This window comes from Thermobia domestica, chromosome 12, assembly GCF_964235325.1.
Source record: "Thermobia domestica chromosome 12, izTheDome1.hap1.1, whole genome shotgun sequence".
NCBI classification, from domain to species: Eukaryota; Metazoa; Arthropoda; class Insecta; order Zygentoma; family Lepismatidae; genus Thermobia; species Thermobia domestica.
The window spans coordinates 230,712,866-230,738,892 of record NC_137465.1 but is presented as its reverse complement, the minus strand read 5'-3'; positions in this window follow the sequence as shown (position 1 = coordinate 230,738,892).

Here is a 26,027-nt window from a genome sequence, read left to right as displayed (position 1 = left end):
AATATGGATCATGGGTGTTAAATAATCTTGCCATTAACATATTATACTTAAAATACTGAAATCAATAAAAACATCTTAGGATGGCTTTTGAAACTGTGGTACTATTTTTCGGAACATCACCATGTCACATCCTTTTTGTTCGGTCAACCGGAAATACAAGTTACTGCTCACAGCACTGCCAACTCATAAAAAAGGATAAAACTAACACAAAGTTTGCGTCGACGTATAATCCATGCAGCCTCATTCCAATTCAGCCAAGAAAAACTGGGAAAATTTAAAATGGAATGGGAGTGAGGGGGGCCACACGCTCACAACCCCCGCCCACACGCACACACTTATAAATATGACATATGTAATTAATAAGAGTTATTAATTCAACAAATCTACCGACAATAACTATGTACGTATATTGTCTGACATGCCCATACCACACTTAACATTTCTGAATGTGCCTAAATGTTGTACTCACTCTTGTGCCCGTAGCTCTTTAAGGTTTATTTACTTAATAATTCAGCCCGAGCGATTGCCATGATAACAAGCATATGTTAATTTTTCCACTCATATTGAAATCTTCCATATTGCGTCATTACACATAGCCTTTGAAAAATCTAACCTACTTCAGTATTATGAAAACCACTAAAATTATCAGTTAAAGCGGACTTAACTTTTTTTTTTTTTAAATCTACGTAATAACCTATCATACCATAGAAATGGATTGTTGCTGGTCCCAATTTCTGACATGAAAGTCAAATCGAAGGCCAAATAAAAAAAAAAAAAAAACACTCGATTCAAATTTCGAGCTTGCGCTTCTACTCCTCGCTAATGCTGCGCTCACCACGATTTTTTTTTTTTTTTTCAAATATCGATTCCGTGACGGAGCTCAGGAAGTCAACACTTACAATTACTTTACTGCTAGGTTTCAGCTGAGTTGATTCACTATGTGCTACGTTATCAAATGAAGTACTGTATAAACATAATATGAAGTTTTTCAGACAATATTATTGGCGTGGACAGCAAACTGTACAGCTAAAAGAAAGATGGAAAAATGAAGGGTCAACTTTAAAAAGCCCGCTCCAGTTAAAGTGGTTCTACAGACACGGACAATGACACAATGAACTTGTCGTATTAGCAAACGCTGAAACAAATCTTCAATTATGCGCTTACTCACGTTCACCAACATGTGTGCTCACTACGGATGCATCCCCAGTGTGTACGTTAACATATTAGCCACGAGAGAATATATCTCAGATTTTCAGTACAGTTTCAAAGTTCATTTCCGTAAAGCTTAAAAGACAGTGATTACTATGCTAACTACTACAAATTAAATGCAAATTTCGAGTTGCATACACGCAAACTACTAGGGAATGAGGACCATGCAGTAACAAAGAATACATTGGAAAATGAAATATAACAAAAATTAAAATAAGATGATAATCGATACAAATGTAGAGGATGAATATGACATGTCCCACCATCGCAAAGTATGGTGGAAGAAGCTATTTGTTTACTTCTTCTTGGCCAACCATTAAGAGCATTTATAAATCCATATGTGACTTTGTTATGAGCAATTAGTACACTCAAATTCACGAACGACAACGAACTGAAGGATACGAAGGTACGGTGCAAGTAACAACTGTAGTCATAATAATATAGTTCAACTAAACAACGGTGAAAATAGTGGGGATATTAGAAATTAAAACTGAATAGTTTACATCGCTCATTTCGAAATACAGATAGAAGATTAAACTTACAAGAAATGACAAAAATCAGTGAAATTTGACGTTATACTAATCATAGTTTGGGGGGGGGGAAAGCGAGCATCCCCGGTGGGGATACTTCAACTGACTTCTTTGGAGGGGGAAATGTGATTGAAGGGGAGAATTCCCCTCATCCCCCCGGTAATTCACACCCTGAGCATACATTTTATTCTTGTACACGTATTATCACAGCAAAGCGTCTGTGAAGAAATTATAGAAGCACACCCTTGAAGAACCCTCTCTCTGGCGTGTAAAAGCATCTCATTTAAAACACAGAGCACGTATCGGTGGTGAGTGGCTTTGAAAGCGAAGATTTGTATCCAAACACTAATTTGTTCTCTTCATCTCGTAGGGGTCATTGACACGAACGTCCCAAAGAATACTTACAACAACCAACCCCTTGGAAATTAATGAGCTTAACGTTTTAACTCTGGGTGGCTGGTTTTTCCCTGCTGGGCTAAACAAGAAGGGAGAAAAATAGCTACCTTTTCATCTGGCTTTGATGACACTATATCTTGACACGGATACTCCCTTTGGCAGGTAGATCGGTAGGTGGGTGCGCGGCCCACTTCATCTTGGTGTAGGTTAGGGAAGGATTCCACCCAGAGTAAGAAGAAATACAGGGTTAGAAATTGTATGGTAAATGTTGTTTTCCTTGGAAGATTTTGTCACAGTGGGTTTCACCATTATTTATTTAACAATCGTCCAAATACAGTCTGTGTGATCAATTAATGCTTAAGTCATTAACAATGAACAATGATCAACAACAATGATCACAAGTACCATCCCATCATTTATCTATGGAACTAAGGAAAATCCATAAAAAAAATTAAAAAAAAGCTTAGCGATGTTTGGTCACCGGATCAGAATTCGTTATCCTCTTATTGTGATGCAAAAATGCTACTTTCTTTTGAGTCCTATCTTGAGTTGATCGTATTAGATTACATGTGGACACTGACTACAATTACTGTTGCTTACAAAACGAGTGGGGATTTAGGAATTAGATTTCTGGGCTTTCAGCATCTATGGCCATGTTAGCCCGTCACTAGGATTAGGATTAGGAATTAGATCTCAGAACTCAAACACTACGATTCATAGTGTAAAGGCTATAAGTTGATAAAATAGTTGTATACAATGAAGAGCATTTAACGTTTAAAGACTCCAAGTTATTACAAGATATATATATATATATATACTCCAATAATGTGGTTTAAACGTTGTTATATTACTCCATTTATGGGCCTCTCGTGACGCAAAAGAATTCTGGAAGTTTCTAGATAATTAAGAAACATTCTGAATACAAATTTACAAAGCAAGACGAAAGCAATTTCTAGGTGAAATTTTTCGAACATTGAAACGAGACAAGAAAACCTTTTGGAACATTGAAATGAGACGAAAAAAGCATTTCGAACATTAAAACGAGAGGAAAATAGCTTTTCGGACATTGAAACAAGACGAGAAAATCTTTCTGAACATTGAAATGAGACGAGGAAAGCTTTTCAAACATTGAAACAAAACAACAAGAAAAGCTTTTCGAGCGTCGAAACGAGACGAGAAAATCTTTTAGAGCATTAAACGAGACTAAAAAGATTTTTTCTAGAATCGAGGTGAGGCGAGACTTCTATAAATTTTGCGAGACGAGACAGACGATGAAACCTTATTTGTCATCTCGTCTCGTCATATCTCGTGAGCAACACTAGTTACTAAATCAGCAGGCAACAGTGGGCATGAACCCGCAATTATCAAAGACAGTCTTTAAAAATCCTTTTTATGTATGTGAAAATCTGTTGTCTATATAATTGTGAGAGATTTTTAATGTGAAATTCCGATATCAAAATCATTTTGAAAGAGTTTTAACGTGAAATCCGAAGGTCTCAATCATTATGACGGATTTTGATATGAAAATCTATCAGTCAAGATCATTGTGAGATATTACTACAAGGATCCAGATGATAATGAAAGGATTTCAGGTGAAAATCAGGGATTAAGATCATTTTGAGGAGCTTTGATTTGAAAGTATGTGTTCCAGATCAGTTATGTGGTGTTAAAATCCTAGGTTTAAATTGCTGTGAGGACTTTTATTGCGAAATCACGAGTATGGACCATTAGGAGGATTTTGATGTGAAAATCCAAATTCTGAAGCATTACGGGGAATGTTATATGAAAATTCGGGACCTATATCACGAATTTACGATGCACGATCTAAGAAAATCTGAGATTTAGGTCATTAAGAAGATTTTGATATGAGAACTCAGAGTCTGGACTATTCTTGGAGATTTCGACTTGCAAAATCGAATTCTAGAACATTACAAAGATTTTTGGTAAGAAAATCCATGTTTTGATCACTACAAAGATATTCATATAAAAGTGTATATCCACACCCATAAGAAAACCCATGAAAAGGTATCCATATTCAGTGTTCGTGTGGTTATGGGAAATTTTGATAAGAAAGTTCAAGGTCTAAATCCTTATAGAGATTTTGATGAGTAAAATCTGAAGTTTAGATCATTTGGATCCACACCCATAAGAAAAACCATGAAAAGGTATCCATATTCAGTGTTCGTGTGGTTATGGGAAATTTTGATAAGAAAGTTCAAGGTCTAAATCCTTATAGAGATTTTGATGAGTAAAATCTGAAGTTTAGATCATTTGGAGATTTTGTTGTGAAAATGAAAAGTATAGGTCATTATGGATAATTTTGATTTTAAAAATCCGAGGCCTAAATCATTATGGGGATTTTGATGGTGTGTTCGGAATAATGATTAAAGTGTGGATGACATTATGCGGTTCTGTAATATGTTGTTCTAACCTATTCTATATTTTTCTCAACTTATATAACTTTCTTATTAAAGTTATAGCAATAAGCTATGTATTTCAAAATCATAATTTCAACATTTGTTCAAGTGTTGGGAGCATTTATTGTTCTACTTATTCTTACCATTTATAGATCTACGTATAACAGAATATCGTTGAGAAATAATTTTGTGTTTGTGTAAAGAAACTAAACTTATTATAAAACTTCCTCTTTTCTTTTGCCACATGAGCCAATTTTACTCTAATGTGTTGTCTATAATAAACAAGCCCTGGAAAAAAGAAAGAAAAGAAAAAAGAAAAACAAGAAATGAAAGAAAAAAGCTCAGAAGCATACAAAGCTGTGGAATAAAGCCTCTGTTGTCCAGCCGAGCCTGCCTCAGGCCAAGCCTGGCCACCAAATTAGCGATTTTTAGTTCCTAGGGAATGGGCTGCTTGTCCATCGAATTTGGAATCTTGCCAATAGTTACTGAGAAATAAAGTATCACACACAAGACAAGCCGAGCCGAACTGAGCCTGTCCATGGTGAATTCAGCAATTTACATTCCCTAGACCATGGACTATTTGCTTATTAAATTTGGTTCAGATCCGATCAGTAATTACCGAGAAATAAATCGTCACATACAAGGCGAGTCGATTTGAGCCAATTCTGTTATTGGCCGAGCCCGGTTACCAAATCAATTTTTATTCTTTAGACGATTGGCTACTTGTCCATTAGATTTCAATCAGGCCCAGCTAGTACTTACGAAGAAAAAAAGTGCCACATACATGGTGAGTCGTTCTGACTCGAGCTTGTCCGTAGCTGAGCCATCCCATCATATATATAGTATTTTTTATCCATTTGGCCATGGACTATTTGTCGATCAAACTTGATTCAAATTTGGCGAAATAATGTACCATACAAGGTGAGCCGAGTCGGGTCAAGCCTATTCCTGGCCGATCCCGGACACGATATATAGCGATCTTTATTTCTTAGATGATGGGCTACTTGCCCACCAAATTCCGTTTAGATCCGGTGAGTAGTTACCGAGAAATAAAGTACCACATGCAAGTCGAGTCAAGCCGGGCCGAAACATGGCATCAGAGCATGGTCTATTTACCTACCAAATTTCGCTCAGATCTGGGTAGTAGTTACCGAGAAATGAAGTATCGTATGGACACACACTTACACCTGCAGTGAAACTATGAGCCCCCGTATGCTTACGACGGGAACTAATAAATAGCTCAGAAGAAATATGAATTGAGTTTATATGAACATCTAGATTTTTCTCAACGCTAGATTTTTGTTCTGTCAATAATTTAGAATTAAATCCATTAATGGTAACGCGTACAGAAGTTTTTCACTAGCAAAATTGTTCATTCATCACACGTAAAGAATGAGGTTTAATGTGTATTAAATAGAAAACCTGAATATTTTAGAATTTCACCCTTTACGTTGTCAAGCATATGTTTTTTTTTTTTTTTTTTTTTTTTTTTTTTTTTTTTTTTTTTTTTTTTTAAATATTGAAACATGTATATCCCTTTCTACAATTGAGCTATCTGAAGCCAGACCGAACTAGCTACATCTTCGTGTAGAGCAGCGTTTCCCAACCTTTTTCAACTTGCGGCACACTACGGGTGTTACTTGGACTCTCGCGGCACACTTATAGATATTATTATTTATAAATATAAAACACAGTGGTATTTTTTCTGTGATTATTGATCTCTTTCTCACAGAGAAGAAAGCTCTTTCACTGGGATTTCCCCGTGGTAAATCATTATGATCACTATGCTTATTCTTCATTCTAATTTAAAAATAGAAAACAGTTACAACGAAATACTGGACTCAGGTTTTTAAAAATACGCTTTCTTTTTAAAAACTGTATCCAACCTTTTATTAAGAAGAAAGATGACTAAATAACGAACGAACAAATCTCTTTTACTTTAAAAACACAAATGTAGGTAATTTGTCGAAAGGATTGAATGATATTTTAAATTTTCAAGTTACGAATTAGTCTTCAACAATAAAGAAGCAATAATGGTCATACCAATGATAGGAAATACTATTTTCAACATTAGAAATGTACAGAACAGTAACCCAGTATGAAACTTAAAATTGTAGATTCATAATAGAGGTTCATAGTAATGTGAAATACAAATATACACATTTCCCTACGTCTTGCAATTTGATTACTATAAAATTAATAATTTTGTTTCGATTCCTCGCGGCACCCCAGCGGCCCATTTACGGCACACCGGTTGGGAAACGCTGGTGTAGAGGGAAATTCGCTCGTATGCAGAGGCATATGTATAGATCTACTTGTTATTTCATATAATAATAATAATAATAATAATAATAATAATAATAATAATAATAATAATAATATAACCTCTTATTATTTAAGTTTTACTTCTCACGTTATGCCGGCTAGGCTAAAGCAGACGATGATTATATAAGAAATGAATGCAATGGCGGAACGAAGAAAGTGGAAGGAAACTGCAGACTCCCGAAAAAATCCACGCACACTGTGTTTGGACACCAGAAAGTTCACTTGGCGCGATCTGGGAACGAACCAAGGACCCTATGCACCAGAGTTGAACGATCTACCACTGAGCCACCTCAGCCCCAATAATAATAATTCACACATAAATTTCACACCTTAACTTTAGCCAATTCTCATATTGAACGCTTTCTGAATAATAATTATAATAAACGAATATTTGAATATTTTAATGAAAATGACCCTTCCCTCTTTCTGTCTTTAGAAACAGATTTCTTTAAAACGCTAGAATACGTCTTTCTTTTAATTATTTTTAATTAATATTTTATATATATTGGATTTTACACTTCGAATTTAAGTAATTTCTCACATTGAGCACATACTGAATAAATCGAGTCGGAAATCTGAACATTATAGAAGCATTCCCCTCTCTTTCAATCTTGAAGAGCGGAATCTTCGAAACTGCTAAAACACATTTTAAGTTATTTTTACTGAGGAGTTTATATGTGAAGTTTTATCTTTGTAATTTCATGGACTCAGGAGTGGCAAAAATTTTGAGTTCTCCTTTACCTTTCTTCAGGGCCGTCGCATGAGCGGGGCGACCGGGGCAATCGTCCTGGGCGCCGCGACTACACGGGGGCGCCGAAACGACAAATCAACAAAATTCAAGGAATTCAGATTATGTTGGTAAGTGACATTTAAAAAAATAATGTTAATTCAGACATTTTAAAATACATACATTATTATAATACAAAAATATACGCTTAATTATGTAGAAGTTATTGCTTGACGATTGTTTTGAACTTGTTTTCGGATATACTAAATACATCTACTACATGAAATCTAATTATTTCGTTATATGACGCACACATTCTCCACAGAGGAGACTTACATAATATGTTAGTTCTTGCTTTTCTACGATAGAGTATCCCAGTGTTTGCTGCTCTAGTCTTAAGTATTAGGACATGTAATAATACTTTTGAAACTAATTCTATACAATCAATTTTACCGTTTAATATTTTATGTAAGAACAACAGATGAAACACGCATCTCCTTTTTTCTAATGTTTGAAAACAAATTCTTTACTAGGTCTTCGTGGGAGACATACTTTGGGTGGAAACCGGGTTTCTTGTATACAAGCATTAAAAAAAAAACTGTATATTTTATATTGTATTAGAGTATTTAGTGACGTTTGGTGTCCAAACAGTACATACAATAATGTTGTGATTTTGACTTCACATACGAAAAATATAACGTTATAAATGTTGATTCTTCGTAGAAATTCAGCCTTATCCTATAAATTAAACCTATGTTTCTATATGCACTACTCGTTATTGCGTCAACATATTGAGCAAAGGTTAATTTGCTATCAAATAAAACTCCTAGATCATTGATAGTATTTGGGGTAGACAAGGAAGTGTCACTTATTATAGTGGTAAAGTTAATTGAATTTTCTTTTCTTGTGCAAGATACAGATTTACATTTGGACACATTCAGGACTAATTTATTCTTATCACACCATATTTGTACTCTTTGTAGATGCTCTTGAAGTTTCACGCAGTCATCAATTGAACTTATTTTGGAGTATAATTTGAGACTGTCGGCAAAAAGAAGGATTTGAGAGGTTTTAATACACAGAGAAATATCATTAATAACAAAAAGAAATCACAGTGGACCTAGATTAGATCCTTGAGGGCCTCCCGATAGAGTATTGAACTTGAAAATTACCAGCAATGTAAAACATCTTCTAGTATTAGTTAACTGGAACTCTCTCCAGCCCTCTGTGAGAAGAGCTTTTATCTTGGAATATAATATTTGTATCGTTATTTGTACGTATATTCTATGCTATTACTATGTTGATGTGTATCAAGTTCAAATTAAAACAAGAATATCACTCGATTTAAATAATTCAAAATCATGTTTCCACTAACTTTTATGTTTTAATTACAAAAGCCATACATTTGAAAAATTGACATAATACCAACTTCTTTTGTATTACATTATGATCTTACATTCCATATTTAAATCTAGAAGTACAGAATAAACTCTGTTTGTTTTTCATAACCCACTAGGGGGGGGGGGGCGCCTGGGAATTGTCACCCCGGGCGCTCATAACCACGCGACAGCCCTGCCTTTCTTAATGGCCTTGAGTACAGCGAAGTTAAATTACCGCTAATTTTAGAGTTTTTCTGTAATATCTTCAAAGCAAATAAAAATATTCGAAAAGCAAAAACGTAGTGAACTAGATAATACGATTTTGCATGTAAAATCGTTATCACAATTCATCTATTTCCTTTCGATTTGCAACTGTAGCTAGATTTAGCATTATTTATTTATTTATTTATTTGTGTACAACAACTTGCGTGTTCTGTAAATAGCGGCGTTCCAAAAAACAGATAGGTGAATTGTGGTAAAGTTATTACATTCAAAATCGTATTGTCTAGTTCACTACATTTCTGCTTTCCGAATTTTTAAATTTGTTTTGAGGATATTACAGAAAAGCTCTAAAATTAGAGGTAGTTTAATTCCGCTGTAATGAAGAATATCTATTTTGAAAAGAAAATTTTATTCCTAGCTTTCGTGACAAACGTAGTTTTCTATCCAAACTTAATGTTCGTGAATTCAATCTTACCTAAGAAAAATAAATAAATAAATAAATAAATTCTCTTCTCACTGGTTTAGTGGCTAGCCTGAGTATGCCTTTTTCTCACACGGTTCTGGGTTTGATTCCCGCTGTTCATAGAACCGACCGTCTTACAGTGATTCTGATCCCACTTTAAAGATAGGTTTCACCTGTCTTAGCCTCACACTGCTAACATAAAACGTAAATATAAATCAATCGATCAAACGAAAAATAATTTTAAAAAAAGCATTAAGGCGCTCCAGTATAACTCAATTGTTAGTGCATGTGTACGAGTATTTATTTTTCTGTGTTAAAATCTCTGTGGTGGTACAGAATTTTTAATCTTTTACCAACGTTACGAGGCAATTGATATAATATTTCATAGAAAAAGGAAGCAAATTTCGCTCTTAAAAGTAAAAAAAAAAAAAAAAAAAATGCAAGGGTGATGGTAACACACAAGTGCTGACCACACATTTTCCAATAGTGAGATTATGGATTTTAACCTCCCTTTGAGCAAGATATTATACAAAAATAAACATTTACTATATTAGAATATGCATGCAAATACCTAAAATGATATGAACTTGGGTGTTTGACCTCCCCTTCCCTTGAAATTCTGCGTCACCACTGCTTTCCAATTAAAATTTTTCTGGCCGGCCACAGTCCTTTGAGAGTTGCGAAGACCAAGAATTTAAACATGATGAAACAAGATAGACAGTTCAAAATGGTAACCCAAAAATTCTTTGTACTTAATGTGATTTTTTTTGTATTTAGTTGTTTCCCACCCTTATTCGAAAAGCGATAGTTTGTCCAAGGTCAGTGATGGAGTGATTCTTCTCCAGAAGGGAAAAGGTATTCGAGAATGGGGGTTGGGGGAAAGGGGAGGTGTAATTTAAGATCCTTTTGAAGTTGGATGGTTATCTCTTGTGACGTGTGGCGTACACTCCCCATTGATACAAATCCATACTTAAAACCTTCTTGTACGTAGACAGACAGACAGGAAGTAAAGATATAGGAAGAGAGGGCAATGACCTCTCGGTTTGGGAAGAAAAATATGGCATAAAGAAACGTTTTTGAAATTCTTGTTTTTTACTTGTTTGCGGTATGTTGGCCACCCCATACATCTTTTTCAGAGCTCTATCAAGTTCTTCAGTGTATTGAGTATAAATATAGATACTGTATACCTTTCATGTTATCCGGCTACTTATAAATCAAATTGAATTATATGTGATTCAGTGATTTATTTTTTATATCGTTTATTTGTCTAATGGTAAAACGATCTCCTTTGTTAAAAACTACATCTTCTTTTGTATTATTTTGGAACTTACCTACTTGTTAAAAATATTTGTCTAAAGCACGTCAACATATAATAATAAATGCTTTCCTTCTGGGGATCAAATTTGCATGTACTTCATGTTTTGAAGGTACATTAATTTATCGTAATTAATAAGGCTCATGGCTTTTATATATATATATATATATATATATATATATATATATATATATATATATATATAATACTGCGAAAAAGTACATCCAATAGAATAAGAAATAAAATTTTAATGCAAAACATTCTATTTTCGTAGTAAAATTCAATAAAAAGCGTTGTCCATTAACATATAAAAAAATTACACATTCAAAGAAAAACACTTATTGAAATGCAAATTGCATGTATTCATGCCAAAAAGTATCATTTCCATTAAATTCCTATATTTAAAAAAAAAAAAAACCGTTAAAGTTTATATTTAATTGGCATTTTTCTGCATTCTAGAGATTTTGAAAACTTGCAACATACCCCTCTTAAAATGATTTCTCCAATTATTTGGATTTCTGCATACCCGGATATGGTACGTCTAGAGTACAATTATTCGAATAATTAACGTTTCACTGTATAATAACAATATATTAATATATTTCTATATTTGAAGGATAGAAATAAGTTAATATGTGTCTATAAGAATTTAAATAGTTGTTATTACATTTTCTTATTGTCACAAATTACAATATTGTTACCTAAAAATTTGATTACTAAACATTTGTTACATAAAGAAAAATTAACGTAGTGCACTGGATCCTATTAAGTAACAAAGTTAATAGTCAGTAGTTCGATGTTAGGCTTAGCTACCTAGCAGACCAAGTTATTTACTCACTCAACACTAAAGTAATTCCTTAGAATGACAGAACTAAGCTGAATATTTAAGTACGGAAGCCATTGTGACGTGTTGGTACGAAGCAGAGTAGCTTTGACGTATATAAACGTCACAACTTAGCTTAGTCCTAACTTAACACTCGATTGTCTGTTTTCAGTTTTTACTGGCATAATTCTGCACGCATTAAAAATTGAAATAGACTGAGATTGTGGGCACAGAGATTTAAATACCCATTTTGAAGGATCGCGAGCAGCAGAGTTGGGGTGGGTCAATAAAAACTTGACCCATGACCCACTGACCCACCACCCATCGTGACCTAAGCCCCACTGGATCCATTACCCACTGCGACCCACTGACTCACTGTGACCCACTCCAACCAACCAATCACTCTGACCCACTCTGACCCAACACCTACAAAACCCATCGTCATCCCTGACCAATGATCCATGTCTCCTCTCCAGTGACTAAAGAGTTTACACTTGTAATAAAACAAGGCTGCAAAATTATCAGTAATAGGAGTTTGAATTTCTATGGTCAATCGCTCAAGCACCGCTCTGCTACAATACCGGGTAATCTGACCTTTACGATATAAAATAGTAAAGTGTTTGTTATGGGCCATATTACAATGAATTTCAATTTAATTATCATATATAATTATTTCCTTGTTGAATTACCGATATTTTTCAGTTTAAACTAGGATGAAATTTGAAAGTCTCAAGTGAAGGTAGACCAACGTAAAAGAAAAAAAAAAACAAGAAAAAAACAGTGTAAAATTCGATTGTGTCTCGAAAGTGAAGTAGTAAATTCTATTGCTAGTATTACAATATAAACATCAATATCCAAAAGTGTCTGAAGTTCTTTTTTCACTTAGATGTACCTACTTCATGTAAGTAAATAGAAACAAATGAAAAAGGAAGGAAAATGGATGCCTTGAAAAATAAAACGTAGACAAGTTCACCAGTGTTCAGAAGATGCCGTCTACAATGCACTAAGCAGAGTGGGTCACTGGATCATGATTTGTCGGTGGGTCAGAGTGGGTCACAGTGGGTGGTGGGACGCAGTGGGTCACGTCCTGTTGACCCACTGACTCTCAAATTTTGATCCACTGACCCACGACCCACTGACCCATTCCACCTCTGGTGAGGAAAGCAACCAATTGAATAGTGAATAAGGATTTTTTTTTAGACTTCTCACAATCATGTGCCATAGTAATAGACAGATAATGTTTGACTTATGGTGTCATACTTTGCCTACTGCTACTACAGTTGAAAAACCGCATCTTCATTTCGAAATTCAGAGGCTAAATTTGTAATCGACATATTTTACTTCGTTTGTTGCTTGGAGGTTGAGTGGAAGATACTCAAGAATTTACCTTTCTAATTTGTTGAAGGGCCATTACATTTTATATATACTATACAACAAATTTTAAGAAAGTACGATATTTTCCGGAAATATTGTAATTACCTTACTGACGTAAAAAAAATGACGAAAGTGATTTGGAGCCTAGTTACGTAAAAGATATTATAACAAATTTACCACAATTTTATCTCAAATGTTAGTGCATATTTGCCGACTGAGAAACATTTTCTCACTACAAGGTGCTCTTTGGATTTGTACACAAGTGCATTGTCGTCGCCATAGAAAACATTTGCAATACTTCTTCTGCGTTCACCATGACTTACATGCTTTTAAACAACAACCAGTTGTTGCGTCCAAGCCTTTAGCCCTCTGTACACTATAGTTTTAAATCATATTTTACTAAAAGCTCTAACTGTATACATTTAACTTTTTTTTTTTTAATTTGCCTACCAACTAACATACAGTTTATGCTCAAATATAAATATGATTACTAGTGACCGGATGTTTAGGCACTAAAAACCTGGAAAATATGCAGACAAATAGGCACTAAAAATTTAAAAAATAGGCAGTAAAATAGGCACTAAAATGTAACTAGAAATAATGAAGATAAATACTCAATACCATTAAAAAATAGATTCAAGTTACAGATAATATTCAAAGAATATAGAAACATTCTTTCTTAATATCTTCTTTTATCGTATATATAAAAACGAAGCTTTTTATGCATTCCATATACATTATACTGGGTGAACCTGAAAGATGTGCAGATGCTTCGGGAGGTCATTCGTCACATGAAAAAAAGGCAAAAACTCCTCTTGCATGTTGTGAAATTCCGCGTCGTGTACGAGTGAAAGGGGACCAACTTGGAATCGAAAATCGAATCCTGATAATTGGAACGAGACATAAAAGTGTGCACATACTTTAAGAGGTGATTCGTGACATTCAAGAGGACTTTTTGTCTTCTTTTCATGTCACGAATCATCTCTCGAAGTATGTGCACATCTTTCGGTTCCGTTCCAATTGTCAAGATTCCATTTTCGATTCCAAGTTGGCACCACTGTCACTCGTACAAGACATGGAATTCGACAAAATACAAGAAGACTCTTTGTCTTCTTTTGATATCATTAATCACCTCCCGAAGTATGTGCACATGTTTGAAGTTCACCTTGTATATATATTGTAACGTACCACGTGCTTGTATAAACACCTAATATGCGTATATATGTGTGTATTATTTATGTTATATAAATTATATATTTTCCCAACGAAGGCTTATTTTGAAAAAAAAAATGCATAAAATAGGCAACATTAGGCATTAAAGCAATTATTTAGGCAGTAAAGGTCGAAATAGGCAAAATAGGGCAAAATAAAATTGGGTTAAATCGAAATTATAACCCCCCCATATAAACTTTAAAACGTTATTTTTGATAATATCTTTAATACTAAAGAATAGGCATTTTGCCTAACATCCGGTCTCTAATGATTACTCTTGTGTTAATAATAAACCGCAGAGAATGTTCATGTTTAGTATAATCATTACCCATTTTGAAATAATAAAATTGAAAAATAAGGGCGGCTCTGTTACAAAGTCAAAACGTCACGTACCTTCCCACTTAATCCGAAGGAAAGTATTTAAACAATCAATAATGAGTATTTATTTCTGTTTACAAACGTAGAACGATCCAATGCAAATTTTAGTTATTTTAATATCGAACCTGCAAGCCTGATTGATGCCCATTATACATATAGCAACATAGCATAAGTCGCAATGCTTAGTATTACCTTCTGTGTCACGCTGTTTTTTTCTTTTCTTTCTAAAGCCTGCTGCTGTCTCAGAACTGTTTATAGTACACAAAACAAAAGTAATTTTAAAAAATAAGGTTGTCCATGGTAGCTTAATATAATGAATAATATGTAATGGAATCAACGACATTTTAGAATTAAAAAAAAAACTAATAAACTATATACAGTAGTAAATACCGATTGCTCGTTCCGCACAATTGGATAGAACGTTACACGGAAAGTATCAGTTGTGTACCAATATTAAGGCACTCTAAGGAAATTGTATACCCATATCAGTTCAGTTTCACAGACCAACGGCATGTGGATGCACGTCTACTCACTGTCTCCAAATCCAAGCATGCATATCTCGGTGACTACATCAGTAGGACCAATGTAGAACCCGGAATCTGCGACCATTTCCTAGGTGTTCGACTATTTCTTCTCATTTATCGCCTCCAATAGTATGAGACTCGAAAGAAGAGATTGAAGGTAGAAATGGCACAGCACTATGTTCTCTAGGCTCTGCATCTTTCTGTACTCATTCGCTACTTAGCCTTCTATATTGTTTGGTGTTCGTTGTTTTTGCAGTTCTCCGTTTCTCCATTTTCTTAACCATTGCTTACATTACCCAGGATTTTCTCGATGCTGTTTCCTTCTTCTCAATGTTGTTGACTTTTTCCAGATAGTTTCCATACTGCCTGCCATATTGTTCATTGCATGGAATTCTTCATCTATCTCATCTTTGTCCATATCTCCTAGTCGTTCGAACTTCCATTTTTCTAGGCTGACTTCCAGGTTTCAACATTGTGATGCGAATCAATGTCCTCTCCTGGTAGTGTCTTCATTCCCCGTACACTATTTGTGAAACGTTACTTAACAAGAATGTAATCAATATCTCCTGAACTTTTCCACATGTACACTTGGTTTTTCTTTTCTTAAACCATGTATTCGTCACCACCATATCATATTGTCTACAGAAGCCATCGCATTGTTGAAATTTCCCATTAGTATGGCGTTGACCTTTCCTTTTCTCTCCTGATGTTACTAATCTCGTTATATAATAATCCTCCTTTATTGTCATCATGGTGGTTGTTGGCATATATGTTTGTATTGTAACAATATTCACTGGTTTTACACTGAGCTTTACAAACATCAAGTTGTCACTACAGTATTCTACTTCGGTTATGTTTTTTTACTATTTTATTCCATATTGATATCGCAACACTATTCTAGGTCTTAATGGCACCTACCTGCTCGATACTATTTTACCTTTACCTGACTATCACACTTCACTCAAACCCATTATGTATACTTTACGTTTATCCATTTCCACTTTTAAATTTTGTGGAATTCAATTAGACAGTGTCTTGTCCGGTTTGCAATCGTGATGACAAACTTTGACCAATTGCACAAACTTTGACCACACAGAAACTTTTTTTCTTAGGATGACATTTGGAATCTGTATGAACACCTCAATGCAAAATAGAGACCTGCGTTGCAGTTGGAAGAGGATATTCAGTGTATTGATGTGGCGTTTTAATGCACAATCATGGCCTATAGAATGTGGTTATAAAATTTCATTCACATGATTTATCGTTTCTAGGATTTCATTTTTCATATTCTGCTGCTGTAATTGAAAGTAAACGGCGACACTTAATTATAAAACGTATTAGTGGTCTGCAGAAAGAAAAGTTCAGAGTCGATAACAGAAAACATTAGTTTTGAACTATCTTGTTCTGAATCTCATTAGTATGTGACGAAGCAGAGAGTTGCAGAAGAAATAGGAAGAAAAGGGAGAAACATAATAGACTTGTATGTACCAGAAATAGAACATAAATATTAATCTTAATTTATATGGAGAAACCAACACTATTTTCTCCATTTTCAGCCTTCTTTTTATTTATTTATTCTAAGAAACAAAGTTCTTCCATATTTTTATTTGAATCACTTGCAAATATCTGCATCCATTTTCGTAGCTAACAAACATTGCATTGTAATGAAGAGTTCCGGAACACGAATTGCTTGCAAGCAACTCAGAATATATAACAACTGGTTGTATATCCTCAGTTTTTGGCAACCTTAAAGACACTAACGATCTTTAATATAATAACGAACTTTAAAAACGTAGTAAGAAGCCAGTAATCAGTATGTAAATCAGTATTTTTTTTTCTTTTACGTATTTTTTAAAATTTAAACATGTTATACGAACTCTATAAATTTCGGGGCAGAAAGCTACTAATCCACATACTTACGCAATAAATCCAGCAGATAAGTGCATTACAGAGCTAAAAGATTTTAAAAAACAATTGCAATTCTTTAATTTACTGGCGTAGTTGGAGTGGTATTTTATTCCATAATGGCAGTTGCTAATAATAAGATCCTGACCTATGTAATAGAAGAGCCTGCAGCTAAATATCCCGACGGAAGCTTTTCTATACACTATTTTCTTCATAGGCTAGTCGAAGTAGGCATCGCTTATCAGCATAATTACTAATCTATTATTTTCTTCATAGGATTGTTATAAGTATCTTCCTTATAAGCATAATAAAAAGTCTCGGGTATTTCCAAGGATGTTATAAAATAGAGGATCTGCCCGTACGATATCTTTATCCTATTAATTCAATCAAGTCAAAACAACAACAACTGAGCATCTGATTGGCTGCTCTCGTTTCTGTTATAATTGTTGGCTCAAAACCTTGCGATTTTACTGGGCGGAGTGAGCGTGGCAAAACTGTGATGTATGGCTTCACGATTTTGTTGTATAATCCTAGGCAGATCCTCTATTTTATAACATCCTTGTATATTTCAACCAAAACCAGTGTTGCTCACGAGGGGAGAAATAACGTTTCTAGTCTCGTCTCATACTTTTTCTAGAAGTTTTGTCTCGTCTCGGTTTTAGAAGAATTCGTTGTCGTCTTGTCTTGATCCTAGGAAAGCGTTTTCGTCTCGTTTTGCAAATTTATGAACAAAATTTATGCCCTGGTTTGTTTCTTTATTTCATCTAGAAGTCATCAAAATTGTTTTGTGTAACGCGGCGCTTACAAAGGTTGATATATCAGCATTGAAACGATATTAATTATTTGAGTATATTCTGTAATGACTTGTGTATCTTTAAACGTGCTCTTCATTGTGTTCGTAGAATCAATTTCCACTGTAAATCTTGTACATAACTCTAAAGCAATGTTTGAGGTATGAGACTTGAGTCAACTGTTACCCACTAAACTCTCAAAATTTCTCGTTTCGTCTCGAAAAAAATACTAGAATTTCCACGTTTCTTGTCTCGTCTTGTCTCAAATTTTAAAAGGTACCTCGTCTCCTGGAGAACACTAATCACGAATCGAACAAGACATCAAACGGTTTATTCACTTGTCACGAAGGGGCATTCTCAAATATACAGTCTTCCTCATAGCTGAGTAATCACCACGCCTACATTCGGAGCGCATAATCAAGGGTTTGATACAGATGACAAAAATAATTATTGATAATCATAAAAATTTTAATTAAAATCGTGTCAATGTTGATACTCTAGCTATAGTAACTATAGTACCACATGAAATTATAATTAAAAAAATAAACTTTGATATTCCACCCCTTCTTTACAAACCTCAGTTCTAAAAGTAGCACTTGTAAAATTTCGATACTAAACTTAAGGAGTAAATTTCACCCACTAGGGTTGAATTAGGACTTTTCTGACAACTAATATTTTCAGCTGTCGACTCTAAACTTTTCTTTCCGCAGACCACTAACACGTTCTATAATAAAGTGTCGCCGTTTACTTTCAACAAGGCACCGTCTAATTGAATTCCACAAAATTTAAAAGTGGAAATGGATAAATGTAAAGTATACATAATTGGTTTGAGTAAAGTGTGATAGTCAGGAAAAAGTAAAATAGTATCGAGCAGGTAGGTGCCATTAAGACCGAGAATGGTGTCGCGATATCGGTAGTGAAGTAGGTAAAAAGTATTTCAGGAAAATGTATGTTGCAAGGAAGAAGAAAAAGAAATGTTGAATTTATTTAAAAAAAAAAACAATTAATAGTTGCTTTTTTTTATTGATTCCATTATTATGTAATGTACTTGAAGTTGGTGAAAAAGGAAAGTTAATTAGTTATTGACGTAAGGTCAGAAGAAAACCCTCGATATAGGGTGATTGTGTAAAAGAGGTAAAAGTTGAAAAGAATTCAATATAAAGTATAAAAATAAAAGTAATTACGATTATACTGGAATGTTGACTTTGGTATATGAATTACTGGTCTTGGTAGTTGAGTGGTAGACAATAGATCACTGTCATAAGATATTTTAGTTTAACAATATCAATATGGAATAAAATAGTAATAAAAAAAAAAAAACATAACCGAAGTGGAATGCTGTTGTGACAACTTGATGTTTGTAAAGCTAAGTGCAAAAGCAGTGAATATTGTTACAATACAAACGTATATGCCAACAACCGACCATGATGACAATAAAGGAGGATTAATTGATTAGTAACATACTCCATCAGGAGAGAAGAGGAAAGATCAACGCCATACTAATGGGAAATTTCAACAACGCGATGGCTTCTGTAGCCAACATGATACGATGGTGACGAATACATGGTTTAAGAAAAGAAAAACCAAATGTACATGTGGAAAAGTTCAGGAGATATCAGGAATAGTGTACGGGGAATGAAGACACTACCAGGAGAGGACATTGATTCGCATCACAATGTTCAAACCTGGAGGTCAGCCAAGAAAAATGGAAGAGAAATCGAAAATGGAAGGTAGAATGACTAAACGGTATGGACAAAGATGAAATGAATAATTCCATGCACTAAACAATATGGCAGGCAGTATGGAAAACAACTGGAAAAAGTCAACAATATTGACAAGAAGGAAACAGCATCGAGAAAATCCTGGGTAATGTAAACAATGCTTAAGAAAATGGAGAACTGCAAAAACAACGAGCACCAAAGAATATAGAAGGCTGAGTAGTGAATGAGTACAGAAAGATGCAGAGCCTATAGAACATAGTGCTGTGCCATTTCTACCATCAATTTCTTCTTTCGAGTCTCATACTATTGGAGGCAAGAGGCGATAAATGAGAAGAAATTGTCGAACGCCTAGGAAATGGTCGCAGATTCCGGGTCCTACATTGATCCTACTGATGTAGTCACCGAGATATGCCAACTTGGATTTTGAGACAGTGAGTGTTCGTGCATCCAGGCCGGTAGCCAGCCCAAAAATGTAGGGGGGGGGCGGCTGAAGTTAGGGGGGCCCGATCCAATCTATACTATAGTTTATCATCGTATTATAGTTCATTTGCAAGCCTACCGTGAAAATTTTAGGGGGGGCAGCGAAAATTTAGGGGGGCCCGGCCCCCCTAGACCCCCTGGATACGGGCCTGCGTGCATCCACATGCCTTTGGTCTCTGGAACTGAACTGATATGGGTATGCAATTTCCTTAGAGTGCCTTAATATTGATACACAACTGATCAATACGTGTTACGTTCTATCCAATTCTGCGGAACGAACATTCGGTATTTACTATATAGTTTATTAGTTTTTTATTATTATTATTATTATTATTATTATTATTATTATTATTCTAAAACGTCGTTGATTCCATAATGCTCATTATATTAAGCTACCATGGAGAATTATATTTTTAAAAAATTAGTTTTGTTTTGTGTACTATAAACTGCACTAGGCATTTATTTCTGTTCTTCATAGTTTCTTAAATAGATAGATACAAGGAGAATGGAGAGACTGAATATATTAATCTTAAATGAAATCTCAAGATTTGCGTTAAAAAGTGAATGATCGTAAAACAATTGCCCAAGTATTAATGCAACATTTGAAGCTAAGGCGATTAAAACTTATCTTCAGAAACGTAAGCTATGGGCTTGACTAGTGCCGCAAAATCAGAAAGACCATTCTCCTCGAAAAATATATCAAAATATTTCATTAATAGGACATTCACAAGAAATCCACGGAGGACATTTTGACAAGGCTCCAGTGTACATAATCTTATATGTTATGCGATTTAAACCATTCTTTTTTTCTTTTTTTTTTAAAAAAAAACTTTCAAGTCAAGGAAGCCATATTACGTGTACCAATTGTGCTTTTACAACTGGGAGATATAAACTAAATTTGCTTAAATGCTTTCGGCATAGTGTAGCACTGATTGCTATAACCAGTTAGTTTTTAGCGCTAACTGCCACGATTTTTTTACATCACGAATAAATGTGACATCAGTGGCGTACTGACTGATTACTACGAACTTAAAGCAAATAGCATTTCTGAAGGGAAGGATACTTTCACATGTACACTCATGTCCAAAATTATTGTCGCATGTCTATAAAGTTGTTGTTTTAGGAATATAATTTGACAACGAATTCGCCCAGTATTTCTTATAATGTTAGTATGTGTATAATCGGCAAAGACATGTATGTAGCAAATTACTAGTCAAAAGAACAGTAAATAAGAACAATAAAACGAAAATAAAACTTTCTCGTTCATTTAGCAACATTTTGTTTTACTCATTCTAATTTCCGTATTTATAATTCTTTTGCTATGAAATTTACCACAAATATACATTTCTCGATTATTTACATAGTATCAGTATTAAAAGTATCCTGCAAAATCATTATCAAATTCTATTCTTACAAGAAGACAATCCATATGTGACAATCATTTTGGACATGAGTGTACATGTGAAAATCATAGCAAAACTTATGAAAAGCGGAACTTGAATAAAGAAGTTATATGTATATAACGAAAATTTTTGAAGGTCTCTTGTTGTCATTTTATTTCTTGTACTAATGCACCAATGCACACAGTTGATCGTCGACGAACAACGAAGTAACATAACTGGAGACCAGAAAACGTAATGAATCTTAGTTCATACTACATTTAAGCCATAGTTTCAGGCGGCTGTTGTAGAAACCTTGTCACTTGCTTCAGTACAAAGTACACGTTGTCCATTAAAAAAGAACAAAATGAAAAAAATTACATTAAGATTAAGACTAATGCGTTCCGAGATAGATTATTCTAATATCTGAATACAGCTCATTTCTGCAGTATGATAGAACGATACATGATAAACTCGTTTTGGGTTTTTTGGTTGTGATGGTCTGATACCAGAGCTGAGGGTCAGACAGAAGTAGTTCTTTGATGGAACTTTCGAGACTTACTTGAAACAATTTGCGCAGCTGTACATAGTTCTTGCAGATATAGTGAGTTCATGTGTGAGAAGACATCGATCATACCAATTCTGTGCGCATTGCTTTCCGACAAAACTGAAAGTACGTTTAAAGACCTATGTACTTTCATTTTTAACCCTTTAATGGGCAAGCGTTGATAGCATTACCATTAAAATATTTAGTTTGTTATTTATAGTTGAACAATGTCTTCCTGATCATAATTTCATAATTTTAAAAGTATTTTTGTAATTTGGTTACAAAATACAGGGTGTTTATTTCAAAGCAACATTGCCATAAAATAGGTCTTATGTGTAGCTATTGAGCAGCATTGAACTATTATGGTAAAATATCATAAGAATATTCTTAGTAATTACCAACAGTTTCGTTGAAATATTTTCCTACAGAGCAAGAAATCACAAATAAAAAAAAAATAAAAAAACTCACGGAACGTAGAGGATAAAGCTTCTACAATACTAAATTTGACCGTCCCCTGTTGACGAAGATTAGAAGTATCTAAAGAAGCGACCCGCAAAGCATGTATATGAATATTGTATGAAAGCAATAATGCCAATTAAATGATCACTGAAGTTATAATTCGTGCGGATAACGCAATAGAATGCGATGTTGCTTGAGAGCAAGACTGCCCACTAAAGGATTAAGAACTTGGTCTAAACAGACTGATCCAAGTGTACTTTGAAAATGGACTTCGAATCGAGAGTGGAAGTCCGAACGCATTAAATTAGATATTTCTGAACTTCAGCATATACGTATATAGTTGTAACTTTCACTTTAAGCAAAGGATTTGGCGGAAAATGCAGAATTTAGGCTTGGAATATGACTACCTGCATGATGAAAAATTGCGTTTCCACATCCGTATGCGTGCATCTCCAGCATTTGTGCCTATAATAGTAGATGTGTTGATGATAGTTGTTTGTTTATCATGGAGTAGTGCCCACATGGAGAAAAAGTAGTAGCCTTTAAAGATTATTTCATTCAACTATGGCTCGAGAATCCTAACATTCCCATCAAAACTTGAAACTGGAAGTATACCTTTCCACCTTTTCCCCTCCAAAATACTATTTGTTTCAAATGTGTGGCAGTCAGCACGCCGTTGAGGAAATATCTATTCTTGATTTAAAGAAAAATAAAATCTATTCCTGGCAGTGAGCACCAGAATATCAGCACAAGTGGTAATCTGCACCAATTCACAAAATCGATTAACAAATGAAAAAAGTTATAACAATGTGAACTTAGAAAGTGACGTTTGAGACAATGTGTAGATAATCAGCTTTTTCATATTAATTTTGGTTGAAATCGTGAAAGTCGTTCATCAGAAGAAAAGAAAGTCATAGAAAATTCATCTTCAGTGCATAATGGATCTCATGATAGCCGGAATCAGTGAAAATGGGCTTTGAAAACAAGATAATGACCAATCTGCTGAACCTTAAAGTTGTTTTTACAAAAGGAAAAAGATCAAATATTCCTTTTTTTATATGCTTTGCCATTTTTCGAATAGTACTTTTTTAAATATTTATTTAGAAACAAATTGCTATTAATAGATCAAGAACCTCAAGTATATTCTCCACCAGGAGTTGTTAAGGCCATTTTAGCCAACACTAAATACCAAAGTGGCTTTTCAAGGTCATCTCCCAAAGCTTAATTGCTTATCTACAAGGATGGCTCATTAGTTTTGTATTGACGATGACGCGTGCCGGCTTCAATTTATTGGAAGGGTAGGAATCATTTTACATGCAAATTGGCACTAAGAAATTTATTACCTTGACTTTTTTCTTTATTTAAGAATCAAGAGTTTATTTGTTATGCAAATGTTACAAAAGGAGTTTGGTTGTTGACCGTAGTTTTGTTTCAGTTTTGTCCTAGATCGCTAAATGGGTAAAATAAAATAAGTTGTGTCCTAGTTCTAACTTGAATTTCAGAGGAAGGAAAAAATTACTGGTTTCGTGATTTATATTTCTTTTTTTTTTTTTTTTTTTTCAGCAAAACTCTAATCCAGAAAATGGTTGATTTCTACAATTACAAGATTTAATAGCATCGTTATTTGATGTTACCAATAGCTATTTAAAGTGGTGACTTCTCAAAGATGTTCTTAACATATTCGCTGTAAATAAAATTACAATGAAAAATAATTGAAGGCTTAGGAAAAGAAAGAATTATTTACAAGCAGCATTTTAGGATAGACACATCTACTCGTTTATACACTGACCAGCCGAAAAATTAAGACTAATTGCTGCTTTTGGTTGATTTTTTTAAAAATTTTGATCTTGAGTTTAACGTCCCTTTCAGTAGCGAAACCATATGAGACGTGGACCTACAGCTTAACGTCGGATTCGTACCTAACACCGTGTGCGTGGGTTTTCTCGGGGTTCTCCCGTTTCCTCCCACTTTCTTCATTCCACCATTTCATTCATTACGCATCATCACCGTCTCCTTTAGCCTAACCGGCATAACCGTGGGACGTAAAACTCAAAAATTTCATTTCATTTCATTTCGGATTCGTACCATATGAGCTCCTGTCGGGAATCGAATCCGAGTCTCCCACTGTCAAAGGCGCGTCGATACTTTTGGAACGAAGTAGTTAGGCTGACGCAAAAGTCGCGAGGGCACAGCACAACTGGTCTCCAGACGGTAACAGAGGCATCTCTCTAACAGGCAGTGTGATGCTTGTGTGTAAAGTCCAGCAATACATCAGAGCTTGGTAGAGACTAGGTTAGGGATGCGCACGAGACAAGATTTGAGACTGTCTCGTCTCGAAAATGTGCTGTAAAAGTGATGTCTCGACTCGAAAAATATAAAAATGAAATCTTTAAGTTTTACGTCCCATGGTTATGCCGGTGAGGCTAAAGGAGACGGTGATAATGAGATATGAATGAAAATGGTGGAATGAAGAAAGTGGGAGGAAACGGGAGAACCCCGAGAAAACCCACGAGCACGGTGTTTGTCCACCACAAAGTTCACTTGGCGGGGGCTGGGATCGAACCCGGGACCCCAAGCACCAGAGGTGAACGCTCTACCACTGAGCCACCGTGCCCCCCGACTCGAAAAATATATATTTTTCTATTGGAAGAGCTGTGTCTCGACGCGAATTTAGTCAGAAAAATTCTGTCTCGACTCGTCTCGTGCGCATCCCTAGACTAGATTCTGATGGCCACATATGGCTGGGAACGAGCACCTCGAAGACAGCGCAATCTGTAGGGTGTTCGTTCTCTGCCGTGGTTAGTATATTCCAAAGAAGAGGGGAAAGGAAGGTGAAACCACCAATAAACCACAAGACGTAGGGCGGTCTAAATAAAAATATCGGACGCTGTAGACCATCGTCGTTTATACAAAAGGTTAGGTCGATAACTGTTTCTCAATAAACTTATACAGTGGACAAACCATGAATATGTTTGAGTACACGGTTAACCTTACAGTGTTAGATATGGGCCTCCGTAGCCGACTTCCAGGTATATTAATGTTAACTGCAAACCCACCGGATGAAATCTTAGGATACCGCAAACATTCTTCAAAACAACCTTTAATGACACTTATAACAGAATGCTCCTTTACTGTAATTAGGATTTATAGACGAACATTCTTACATATTCTTATTTCTTCTTGAGGACACAATGAAGAAGATCAAAGGGAAGATAGATCAGTGGATGGAACCTTGGTTCAATTCTAAGGCACACCAATATCCTCATCACTCATGGACGCCCGAAGAAAGGCAAGGGGTCCGGCCCCTCCTGGCTGACGAAAATGTATATGTAATATAGCAAACCACGTATATTAAATACCAGAAATACCAGATGTAATATAGCAACCATGGAGATGATCCCCTCAGAAAATTTTCTTCGAGCGTCCCTGTCATCACGATATTTCTATGAAA